Below are 13,929 nucleotides of genomic sequence, written 5' to 3'. Positions count from 1 at the left end.
AGAGGTCGTCGTCCGCCCCTTACGATGAATTTCAGATTTTGAGAGCAGTAATTGCAGATTTAGAAACCTTTTGCTGAGCTAAGTCCAACATAAAAAATTTGAAGTCCCTACTCCGGATAAATACGGATTTTGGTCAGTTATAATACATTTCCATTGACCGTAAAGAGCTATACACCAATATTGCTCTCTTGTATATTTTTTGGCCCAAGATTTCCAAAGGTGGTTGTACTTTCGAGTTTCGGGCCTGCTTAAAATTCTGGAAATTGGGCCTAAGCAACTTTCCAGTTTTAATCATCTGTATGTTGTCCGTATTTATTCGGTGTAAGAACCTCAAGCTTGTTCTGTTGGACTTTGCTTATCAAAGGGTTTCTAAAACTGCCTTAATGCCCCCAAAATCTGAAATCCAGAGGGGGAATGGGGGCGGTTGCTCTCCTGCTCCACTGACGCCCCTGTCTAGTGGCTGTAATATGTAACTATCCTACGGTCTTTCTCATGGTTTTAGTTACATTTGTTTCTGACTCTTGACTGGAAGATATTACGTTTGAAATAGAATTCATTTGCTGAGCAAAACTGAACTTTATTGAAAATGGATTTGAATTCATGGTACTCTCAACGCCCCAAATATTATCTTTCTTCAGTAAATTATTAACTCAAAAAACAACCAATTACATAGGCTTGCAGAAAATATTCTAAAGTTAGCACAACATGAAGTGTGCTTCAAAAATTACTCTTCGAAAATTTATTATTTTAAAATAATTTTATTAGCATCAGTGTTCTGAAATAGTAATCAAATTTTGCAACTAAAATCTCACCTGCTTCCACAAAACGCGAGCTTAGTCCCTACAGGCATAGCTAGAAAACTTTCAGAAGCAGTAACTCCGAAATGACTTGCTTTAGGGCTAAAATAACCGTATTTCTGTTAAAATTCTATCCTTAAAACATGTATCATGACTCCCTTTGCATTTGAAATTTCAAATACCAATCAACGATGTTCGCCATGATGGTTGAAAGCTCCATCTAATGTCAGACTACTTCCAAATTTCATCATTCTCCCTCAACTCGTTCTCAATACACAAGGATGGTGGGGACTTTTGTGTTGCCATGTATATTGATAGATTGTGTGAAATCTCTATAGTAGAAAGATTTTAAAATCTACCTAAAAAGCTTATTACAACCAAGAAGGTACTTACGAGAGTCACTGGCAAGAGGGTGTAATAAAAGGGGGTCGTGATATGAAATAAGATGAGAATTACTAATCTCTCCCAACTCGTATAGTCTTAATGAGAATAACATCAATTAAAAAATCGGTTGCAAAAGCAAAAAAGTCTTAATAAATACGTTTTTAAACGACTTTTAACTGTTTAAAATCATGTTTTAAATTGTTCAAAATGTTTAAAACATGTTTTTTTCGTGTGTGTTTTAAAACATTTTCAACACCTTTTTCATGTTTTAAACAGATGTTTTTTTTAATGTATTTTGTTCCAGCCCTGAGACCTAATAACGGAAACATTTTGAAAAAAGAGCCCTATATTTTATTTTCCTTTTTCAGCAAAGGAAGGACCTAAATTTAGATAGTAAATAAAACATATTATTGAATTGATATTTTAAATTCAAGAATCATCTGACTCCTAAACCCATGAAATTACTTTATTTTAGTTCTTTAATAATGCAAAAAATATTTAAAATTGCAGTGATAAATTTTGATTTCGTGCATGTGGCTTAAACGTAGTAAATTTAACTGAAAAAAAGATTTATTTTTCTAACAGCATTGTAAACAGATGCACTCAGATATTTAAAATATGTTGATGGCCACTTTTTAATAAAGCATTATTTTACATATTCAAATTTGAGATGAAAGCACCCTCTCTTTAGCTTGTAACTTTTCACCTTTTTTTCGAATTATCTTTCATGCTAAAATGGCCCAGATCACACCACGTGGAGTTGACTCAAGTTGGATCTCCATCCAACCTATACTCAACTATCCAGCTATTAAAAGCAAGGTAAAGTTTGTTGAATGGTAGCGTTCAGCGTCCTTTTCAGCACTAAGGCTATACTAGACGTGAATCTACATCTTAATGTGGAATCCAAACCATTAGCTCCTACCGGAAATAGAAAACTCAGGCCTCACCCACTGAAGCCTCATGCGCTAATCATATAGCCATAAGAAATCTCTTAAATTATGTTCTTTCTCTATTGTCAATCAAGAATGCCATCTTGAAGTCGGATTTCCAGTCGAATCTAAGCATTAAAAAGTACAATATTGCTCAAGTACAGCCATTTCTGTTATCTTGTTGGCACACATTTTCCGGCGGACTCAGTAGCTATAAAATTATTACTCACCTCCCCACTATTTTGGGAAATTTATAAATTCAAACTCGGAGTTTTATTTTCCATGAATGATGAACTATTTTAAATTGCCAATCTTTTAATCATTGTTGGGGATAACAGCTTTCATATCATCCAAGCAATCAGCTGATGTAGTCCCTGGCATCAAAATGTGTGGGAGGGAGCGAGGCATACAAATTGTAACAGATTTTCCTTTCGTCTTTGAATACTAACTTTCAGTATCGTACTGTAACCCATCTCTCGCTCTTAATCATATTGTCGTCAATAGCATGTTCTCAGAATGTAAGAAGAACGCATTTCTCTTACTCCCTGGATCAATTATTTCTTTAATGTCCTTCTCCACATGCCTTGTTGCTTGCAAGACAGTAAAGACGCGCTTTTTATCATAGTTCACTGAGGGTAGTACTTTCTAGCCCCCAAAAGTTCATATATAAATTCCTATTTCCCTATCCTACTGGGAATAAAACTCCATAGTTGGCAGAGTAATCCCAAATTTTTAATACTCTATATTTAGCGAGTGAATGCTCGGCATTCCACCCATAGGGTAGGGATTTCATGGTGACTGAGTACTCGGGATCTCGGCGTCAACGTTTAACATCGATCCAGATATCAGAATAAATATTCAATGATATAAGTTGCTAGTATCTTCAGTTCATTAGTAGGAATCGTTTGAGAAATAAACATTCGTAGACCCGGTGCACATGTATCTAGTAAGAGAAACACCGTTTTTCCTGTCATTCTGAGAACATATTGTTGGCGAGCGATGATAGTGGTTGAGAGACAGCGCATACGAAACTTGGGTTATAGTAAAATACTGAAAAACTAGGAAACAACAGACAAAGAAGAAATATCCTAGTACTTGTATGCCTTCCTTAATACATATTGATGCCAAGGTCAACATCAGGGGCGCACCAACGGGGAGGGGGTCCACCAGGTCCGGATCCTACAATTTCCTAACTCAACATACATTTGTACAATTTCTCAATAAAACTAGGGATGCGCACGAGACGAGTCGAGACAGGATTTTCCTGACAAAATTCGAGTCGAGACACAGCTCTTCCAATAGAGAAATATACATTTTTCGAGTCGAGCCATCAATTTTACAGCACATTTCGAGACGAGACACCCACAAATCTTGTCTCGTGCGCATCCCTAAATAAAACTATACTGGTTCAACAGGAAAATGATTCACGTAGTATTAAAATTTTGCCTCTTTCTCTTAAAAAAACAATCCAGTTCTATCATTTTTTCGAGGGGAGGGAATATAGGTGAAATTATTTACAGTTACTAATCATATTTTCTAGTGCAGAATAATACACCTTCAATACTACATAGACGTAATAGCTTATATAGTATTGGATCTTCTCCAGAAAAGCTTCACTCCCAATAAAAATTTCTGGATGCGCACTTGGTCTACATTGAGATGATTGATTGTATATACAAAATGTAAGTTGTCTCCTCCTTCATCGATGGAAACCTTGACAACAGAAAATATTTTTATCATTTATGCAAAATAAAGCTATATAAATATCCCAATGCCACACTCACACAATGGAAGTACCGTATGTGTTAAATTTGTGAGAAGTATGCAGACAAGATAAACAGAGATGTCTACATTAAAGCAATATTGCAACCTTTTATGCCTAAAGTTTACCACGCGTCCGATTTCAAGACGGCATTTTTGACTAAAGTGTTGAAACATAATTTAACGTGTCCAGAATGGTTGGATGGTCGAGAAAAGTGTGTTTGGAGTTCAAATTGCAGCCACGTTCACCTGGTGAGATTTGGGTCATTTTTGCAAGAATCATTTTGTAAAATGGATGTAGAACTGCAAGTAATATTTTCACCTCAAATTTTAATATAAATAAAAAAAACTCTCTGGAATTGTATGCATTTTTAAAAGAATACGTCTGTAAAAGTGTTAAAAGTCAGTTTTTTACTGAAAATTCACTATCTTTTTACCATATGCGTGAACTGTAAATGTAGCCCTACCGTTGTCATTTAAAAAAAAAAATTTAAACATTATTAAACAATTAAAAGAATGTAAGGTCATGCTATTAGAAATCGGGAAACACAATTCTTAAAACTAGAATGTTAGAATACAATTCAATATATATATATATATATATATATATATATATATATATATATATATATATATATATATATATATATATATATATATATATATATTCAAACTCTGTGCGATCTGAAGGTAAAATACAGGACTTTTTTCAATATTTCCTTTATTAGCGTGCAAATACGCAACTTTTTCGCACTATTACAATTCGTAATTCGAAAATTCACGTCTATCCACCCACCCTAGGACATGTTTTGGGCAATCTTAATATACTTATTTTTAAAATATATTTTACAAAAACATTTTAATACCAATATATTAGTTTCAACTGATGTTTCTTAAAACAGTTAGTATAGGTTGTGTACACACGTTGGGAGACATAGCGGTACAGTGGAAGGACGTTCACTTCAGGTGCGATTTGCCCGTAGTTTGGTTCTAAAGCATATGAGTCTGTAGTGGGCAGTATCCCCTCTGTCAGTGGGTTTTCTTATTTCCTTTCACATTTTCATTCCACCAGAGTTGGCGTGGGTCAATGGAAACTTGACCCACCACTCACCGTGACCCACTCTGACCCACCACCCACCATGAACCACTCTCATCCACTGTGACCTACTATGACTCACCAAAATCCATCGTCATCAACTCTGAACACGATCCACGGTCTAAAGAGTTTCTACTGACCAAAGAGTTTATACTTGTAATAAAACAAGACTGTGAAATTGTCACTAATCGGGTTTTGAATTTCTAGTCAATCGCTCAAGCACCACTCTGTTACAATGGATCTGACCTTTACGATATAATATGGTAAAGTGTTTGTCAGTGAGGAAATTGCAACAGTCCGAGGTGGGGGGAAATTAGTGTGTGCCTGTACTTATCCTAAGAATGTATTCTTTCAAGTGTTAATTTCTGAATGCATTCCAAAAGAAACTTCTATTCTCAGGAAAATACTCCTGTACAATATGGAAAAGGTTATGTTTTCTCAGTTCACAGTATTTTTCTCACAAAAGACTTGAAAAATCAGTTTTTCATAGTGTATAAAGGTGCTCGGGTACCCTATGTGAGAGCATCTCCATAAAGTATGCTCATAATTGTAATTTGTGTAATCACTAAAACACCACGTTAAATTTAAGTTACAAATATGCATAATTGCAATTATTATGAATATTTATTCAAAGTAGTTTACCTAAAGCATAGAAGAGACTTACTAAAAAATAGGTACAAAGTTGAATTACACAAGTAAGCCATTACTAATACAAGTATACATTTTCTATAACTCGTAATTTTCCACCTTAAAACAAATCTGAAATCGGATTTATTTCCTGTTGGTAACTTTTTCGTGGTAAATCATCCGCAGCGGAATGATGTCCATCCTTCAGCCAAGAAATAACTAGCTCGTCTACTTTGAGCTTGTCTGGCGGTGGGCCATTAACATTGATGAACAACAAGTTAGACAATGTTGAGCACTTAGTCTATTTCTAATATGTCATCTGTAAATTCATAAGGGGAAATCCCCGTTCGCACTCTGTCGTAGAAATTGATAATACTTCTACCCGATTCTGCAAATCCTCATCGACAATCTACTTGTTAACTGGAATCTGATAACGATTTTTCTTGGTCAGTTTTGAAATACTCAGCAAGAAGTATCATTTCTCTATTACCATACAACATCGTCTCAATATCGAACACGTCATTTGGCAATGCCGACTCATGGAGAACAGAAAATTCATCTACCACGCCTTCAATAGGGAATCTTGTGATTAAATTATCAATTAAAGCCTGATAACCTGATGGTTTCTTATTTGTTTATAAATTTAATTTTTGTAATTACACATGAAGGTTTGATGCCATTACCAAGTTCCCTCCTTCGTCTAGAAAGCGAAAGGGAACGAGGTTCCTGGAAAGTGTTAAGAGGTTTATGGTAATTTCCTTCCTTCTTCCCGTTCAATTACCACACTGATGTTTGCCATGTGCAAATTAAGATGAATTTCAATTAAATTTCAACTATATAATTATTTCCTTGTGAATTATCGATACTTTTCAGTGGAAAAAAGGATGGAATATGAAAGAACCAAATCAAGGTAGGTAGACCAACGTAAAAGGGGGAAAAATTGTAAAATTTTCCATATAATTATGCGTAGGCTACAATCTAAATTTAAAATTTCCGTGTAATTAAGCTTACAGTACAAATTTTATGTCTATTTTTCCCACAACTTTATGGGTTGACTGCCCTGTGCTGTAAGCGCTCCATATAATAAACATAAGCTTCAGCAATTATTATAGTAGAAATCAATGGATATATAAAGCTGTATTTTTGTTTCTGATTTTTTTCTTAAATAACATCGATCGTTTTTGATCATTTTTACAAACCAACTCACTATCAATTTTCCATATATAGAAAGTGACCCCCCCCCCATAAAGGAGAATTTAAAAAAATGCTAGATCACATTCGGTTTATTTTCAATAAAGAGTTAATACACTGAATTTCAGCTCCGTAAGTTTAACGGCGTGCGAGGTACTATTTTTTTTTTCGCAAAAATTCGGATCCTTACTACCTCCTTAGGATATAATGCATTATAATGAAAGCAATATAACATCCCAGTTTGGATTAAGGCCTAACTATATACCAAAAGTAATTTCATTTGACTTTGCAATTTGACCGTGAGGATCAGGCACACACAGTTACATTCCATTTTTATATAATAATTTATGTATTATAGTGATTCAAAAATGTACTTTTTCAGTAGTTAGGTCCTCTAAAAACTCACAGGTTTCGAAAGCCAAGTAGTAGTATAAGTCTTATTGCTATTATTACAATTAAAAGTATCAATATCCAAAAGTGCCTGAAGTTCATTTTTCACTTGGTTAGATATACTCACCTCAGGTAAGTAGACAGAAACAAATGGATAGGGAAGGAAAATGAAGGTCTTGAAAGTAAAACGAAGGCAAATTTACCAGTCTTCAGAAGATACTGTCTGCAATGCAGTGAGCAGAGTGGGTCAGTAGATCATACTGAGTCGGTGGGTCGCAGTGGGTCATGATGGGTCGCAGTGGGTCACGGTGGGTGGTGGGTCAGAATGGGTCACATGCTGTGGAAATAGGTTAATTATGGAACGTTACGTTAAAAATTTCAACATTTCATATGAATGTGCAGAAGTTAAAAGGAATTTGTTGAAAGAAAATGTAGAAATACACACTGTAACATATATATATATATATATATATATATATATATATATATATATATATATATATATATATATATATATATACAGTGGCGGATCTAGGATATGATCAAGGGAGGGGCTAAACCATAGTTTGCCGTTTTATCCAGTGTAAAGCAGGATTGAAGCTCATTTTATCCAGTGTAAACCTGAGCGTCAAGGGGGGTTATAGCCCCTATAGCCCCTCCCTTGGATCCGCCAATGTGTATATATATATATATATATATATATATATATATATATATATATATATATATATATATATATTGCCCTTAAATGTTTCTTCAGAGACTTCTTCTGTAGTGTTACGGAAACATTAGCAACACTGCAGCTTAATCTATTCATTATCATTATTAAGAACCTGATACTAAAAATAATACAAAATTTACAATTTTTCTTTTGCTGGTTTTTTCATAAGTGAAAGGAGATAATGAAATGCAATTTACCACAATCATAGATAATGTTATTCTACAACAGAAAATATGATCCTGAAGAATTTTGAGTGTTGCCATCCATAGAAATTACAGTGTTCGCAGAATAACAACGCCCCTAAAATCTAAATTAAGGCAGTGTCTAGAGGAACGATCTCAACTGCATTTGGTTACGTATCATGTTGTTTTGGTTTTCTATGAACTACTTTCTAAATAACGTTATTATTTAGTTTTAATAACGGTATGTTAAAACTGTTTTGTTTATTACAAACTAGATACAACTATTATTTAAAAGGTAGTTCACAGGAAACCAAAACAACGTGATACGTAACCAAATGGACTTGAGTTCCTTCCTCTAGTTGCTGCCTTAACTTAGATTTTAGAGGCATTGTTATTCTGGCAACACTGTAATTTCTATGAATGGCAACACTGAACATTCATCAGGCTCACATTTTCAGTTGTAGAATAACATTGTCTGTGATTGTGGTAAGTTGCATTTCGTTATTTCCTTTCACTTATGGAAAACAAGCAAAACAAAAATGTTAAATTTTGTATTATTTTTAGTAAGGCAGGCTCTTAACATTGTTTTATGATTTAATCCATTTGGGAGTTTTAATTAATTTTGAGTATTGCGTTTCTTTCCAGCACTGAGGTTATATGAGATTTTGCTACAGTTTAATGTTGATATTCGAATCACAAACGCTCAGACTGGGAATCGATCCTAAATTCCCGTGTGGAAGGCGCAAATACTTATCTTATAGCCACAAGGAAGAACATAATCTCATTTAACATTGAGCTCCTCCGTGGCTAAGCGGTTAGCGTACGCGCCTTTTGCGTGGGAGACCCGGGTTCGATTCGCGGCGGAAGCTCATGTGGACCGAATTCCACGTTAGTCTCATATAGATTCGCTGCTGAAATGGACGTTAAAATCAACTCAACTCAATTCATTTAGCATTAGGGGCTTACAGTGATTCTTTATTTTAACAGAATAACGAAAAGAAAGTAGCGAGCGGTTCGATATTACCGATTGTGCGTAGCTCCCAGCACAAATCTCCAATAGATAATATACACAATACTGTATATTAGGAAATAAAAGAAAACAATTCAATATTGTACTTTTTAATAAGTACACTGTCCAATCTAACAATGGTACACTGTAAATATACACTCTACGACAAGAAAATCAACCTTTTCGTTTAAAATCAGGACTTTCGAACTGAATTGGGTGTTCCACATTCTGATCATTATCAAAATCTGTTAAATCGAGGGCGACTCAATCCATCTGAATGACTTCAATATGCAGAACAGGTTTAAATATTAGAAGAACTAATAGTCATTTGTATTATTAGCATTAATAAATTTAAAAAGTTTACTTACCGATGTCACCATGTCATATGACTCTCGACAGAAGACTAACCCAAAATGAGTTGCGACAGTGCATCATATATAGCCTTATTAAAGCACATTCCACCATGATTTTGTTTCGAAATATTAATTTTCTCACACTTTACAAGAAACTTCGAGAGGTCGCTTATAGAATAAGATCAATTTACACGTTCGTTCGTTATTTTTCCCTTTTTCGTAAACCTTAGTTCATTACACGCTAGTTCTTTTAAGCTGATGTCGAGGTCACGGACAAAGTTCTTTTTTGTCACCGGAAACAACTTTATGATCTGCGCTTACATCCGTTTCAGACAGATATTTCTTTGCCGTATGTTATTGCGTTACGAAAAAAAAAAAACTTTCTTTACATTGTAATCTTTTTGCCATTGTCACCTAACGTGCTCTGTACTTCCGGTTGTAAAAACCTCTTTTTGATAGATAGGAATTCGGGTAATTAGATGTCAAACATGTTAAAGAAAATATTTTTTTCTGTAAAAAATGTTATCTTAAGGAGAAATAGATGTCACCGCGTTCAGCAAGTATGAGGACATACTTTTTCTTACACAAAATGTTCTTTTGAAGTTCAGATATTGTTTCTTTCCAAACACATTTAATACCTACTGCAGTAGGCTACAGTACACATACAACTTTTTAGTTACAATTTTAACTTTAAATTTTAAATTATAAAACAATATCTCGAAAAATAGCGTAGTATAATACAGGTAGAAATAAAATAATTTTGTTTCCACTGTACTGATTATAGATTGCCATTTTCCTGCGTGGACCTAAAAGTTTTCAATAAAATATCTTGTTATTTAGACATTACTGTCCAAAAAGAAAATAGGACTACAAAATTTTGATAACAATTCAATTTTAGGTTTTACAAAATCTGTACCCGATTGTGGGAAAATTTTGAACGTATTTTTACTTGTGATCCTGTACAAAAATACGAGGGGCTTAGATAAGTTTCTGGCCTCGGAGTTAACACATGATGCCAAGTACACAGTAATAGCATTTTATTCAACGTAGTTGCCCTGTAGCTTGACACATTTAATACAACGACCCTGCAGCAATTCTATCCCATTCTATTCCTTTGTCTTGCGCTGCACAGCATGCCTCTGCAGCTGGTATGACGTCATTAGTGTCTCTAAATTCAGTTCTTTTTCCAGGTGCATCTTAAGTTTTGGGAAAAAGATAATAGTCTGAGGGGGCCAGATCTGGAGAATACGGGGATGGTCAATGATATCGAACTTCAGTTCAGACAGTTTGTGCATTACAATGGATGCTTTGTGGCAAGGAGCATTGTCTTGCAAGACAGTTTTCCTCACCTCTTTTCCTTCAATACGGAATGCAATTTTTCCATCAGTTTCACACATCATTCAGCATTAAATGTACGTTTTCTGTTCTCGAAACAAGAAATTAAACATTGTAGTTTTAGGTCCAACAATTGTGCCCTGTTGGCAAAATGAGAAAGATAGTTAATGAATGAGAATTATTACAAATGAATTGGTGGAATAAGAATGCGGGATAAAGAGGGACAGCCCTAGAGAACCCATTGATACGAACAGGATATCAATTCCGTCTAAGGGCTTGGGTACAAACCTTCGCAATTTCCCATCCTTCGTTCCAAAATTTCCGTTCTTCCCTCAAATTTATCATTCAGTCTTAAAATTTACTATTTATCCAAAACATTTACGTTCCTGCCCTCAAATTTACTACTGTATTCTGAAACTCACTTTACTATTCTCCCCCTGAAATTTATATTCCTTCCCTCAAATTTACAATTTTGACCCTTACTTTTCTATTCTCAATCCAAAATTTACCTTTCTGCCCTCATATTTACCATTCTGACCCTCAAATTTATCTGTCTTCACCCAAATTTACTATTCTTCAGTTTGATTGTATAATTTTCAATGAAAACTTTTTCCTCATCTCTTTCAAATGATCTTATCGACTAACCGTGCTCTCCAAAAAATTCCTTGTTGAACTCCTGGATACAATGTTGTTTACCCCAAACTCTCATGGCTTGATATTGAACCAGGTATTTCTAGCATCAAAATCAGCGCTCTACCACTGAGTCATGATTCCTCCTCTCTCTTCTTCAGATCCTTAAATTTTGGAGCACTTAGCGAGATGAATAATTAGTGCTAGTGTTCCACATAAGCCGACCTTCCTTTACTTTTTTCTTGGCTCAACAAATTCTTCTCGGCTTAGAATTGCTATCTTTATACGCTAGTAGAGCAGATCGCACACTCTATTAGCGCAATGTGAAGATATTATAGGCACATATATGAAATGAAATCTTTGTGTTTAATGTCCCACGATTACACCTGTAAGGCTAAGGGGAAACAATGGTTAAAGCAAATGGATGAAATGATGGAATGAAAGTGGGAAGAAACGGAAGTATCCCGAGAAAACCCAAAGATATAATGCAGGGATGAATTCAGGGGGTAACCCGGGGGGAATTTCCCCCCGCCCCCGAAGAAAATTCTTTCCCCCAGGAGAAACCCAAAATTTCAATCACAAAATGTAGGAATTTCTTCACCCGAACTTCCCTTCCTCCCGAGGAGTTCACATTCCCCCCCCCCGGGTAAAAATGTCTGAATTCAACACTGACATAATGTTGTCCACCATAAACTTGCTTGGCATTATTCGAATGCATTATTTGACTATAGAAGACGATGGTTTGTATTTAGAATGACGATGAATAGGAATCTATTGACGGTGATGACTGGGTAAACAATTAAATGGAAGAAAATTTACTCTTTATGCTTAAAATGATCAGTAATAAATTCTTTATTTAATAATTATTTTATATACGGGCCACCCGGTGGATTTAATTGAATAAACACGGTAGGCCTATTTTACTTAAGGAAAATTGACAATAACAATCTAAGGACAGTATTTATTTTATTTATCTATTCATTTTATTATTAGTTAGTTATTGTTATTACTTGGAATGAAAACGATCAGTGCCTTATTATCACCTGTTATCTGTTAGCTCACCATGGAAACAAAATTGATAGAAATTGGGCTAGATCGTTTGATCGAATTTGATCGCCAACAATTTGCTTTTGATCGCCATGTGTAGTGACATAACACGTATATATTTTTTAAAGCTAGCACGTTAACTTATTAGCCCCACGTAAACAACATGGCCGTGTGACTTATTAAACAACATCCTCGTTCGAAGAGAAATCCAATGGTAAGGTTATTTTTCCAAAACCTACAACAGTTTTGAAGTTGTGAATAGATTTGGGATAAGTTATATGTGAAATGCTGTGAAATGTGCTGTGCGAAGTTTCGAATTGAAGAATAAAAATAAAGTGAGAAACAAGTTTTGTAACATCTCACATTACGTATTCTTTAATAACCAGGAAGAGAGAGCTAACACATATGAGACAATTACAATCACATGACATGTTCAGCATGCCCACCGTTCTGTTCTATGTATATCCTTAACCGTGAGACCCAGTGCTTGTGCACTCTGCGAAGCATAGTTGGTGATATTGTTCACAGACAGTAATGATTCTAATTTTCAAGTAGTCAATGTCAATAATTTTACACTGGTAGACAATGGCTTTAAAGTGCTCTCCCAAAGATAGAAATCCAACGGAGGTAGGTCGGGTAATTGGTAATTTGACTGCACTAGTTTGCCAAAAATAAATATTCGAGCACGCCGAATTAATTTAACGCTAATGAGAACATAAGTAATTAACATTAAATTTAATTTCCTTTATTATATCGGCAAGTATCAATTGCAATATAACCCGTGTGGTAATATTCTGCTCCTCTGAATACATTAATAAATAAAATCATAGCATCAATTCCTCAGAGATTAACCGTAACATCTTCAATGTGTCATTGTTTTTATGTTACAGACGCTTGCAAAACAGTCAACCTAACAGCATGTTTGTGAACAAATTTGCAACATGGAGGATTTCACCCCCTTAATCTTGATGCATTACAACTTCAAACAAGATTAGTGGTCCCGCGTAGCGTAGGGGATAACGCTCTTGCCGTCCTGCGTGCGAGCGGTCGCAGGTTCGATAGGGGCATTCGGTCGAGAAAGTGTAAGAAGGTTTTTCAGGCTAGCCATCCTGAATGAGGTTTCCTCATACACACCAGGCAAATGCCTGGGTGATGCCTAGCATATAGATCCCAGGCCGCCTCCTTCCTTCCCCAATTCTTCTTTCTTTCCCTTTCTCCAGATAGTGTGTTCGCCGAGGGACGTCATTCCTCAAACGTGACGGGATAGCATGGCCATAGATGCCGATAGCTCAGAAATCTAAGTCCTAAATCCTAATCCAAAGAAGATTATTTCCCTAAGTGGGAAGAAGGCACGTACTAAATTTCATTAAAATCGGATGTGTTTTGCGACAGTTCCGTTGGAACAGACACACAAATGCAGAACGAGACGAATCGTAGAAGCCATGCTCGCTTCAATTATTATTATTATTATTATTAT

At 35.3% G+C, this 13,929-nt stretch overlaps 1 protein-coding gene across 1 annotated transcript in view; it reads right to left on the bottom strand.

Annotated features, from left to right (window-relative positions):
* The window catches only part of LOC145684818 (uncharacterized), a 75,795-nt gene extending 66,138 nt beyond the window's left edge, over nt 1-9,657 (bottom strand). Inside the window, exon 1 of the mRNA XM_081757185.1 lies at nt 9,456-9,657. The gene's annotated coding sequence lies outside the window, so the exon portion shown is untranslated. The remainder of the gene's footprint in view (nt 1-9,455) is intronic.
* Nucleotides 9,658-13,929: the final 4,272 nt, after the last annotated feature.

The sequence above is a fragment of the Thermobia domestica genome, chromosome 5 (genome assembly GCF_964235325.1).
Source record: "Thermobia domestica chromosome 5, izTheDome1.hap1.1, whole genome shotgun sequence".
In the NCBI taxonomy this organism is placed as follows: Eukaryota; Metazoa; Arthropoda; class Insecta; order Zygentoma; family Lepismatidae; genus Thermobia; species Thermobia domestica.
Note: the sequence above shows the minus strand (reverse complement) of the source record. Positions and strands in the feature narration are given on the sequence as shown.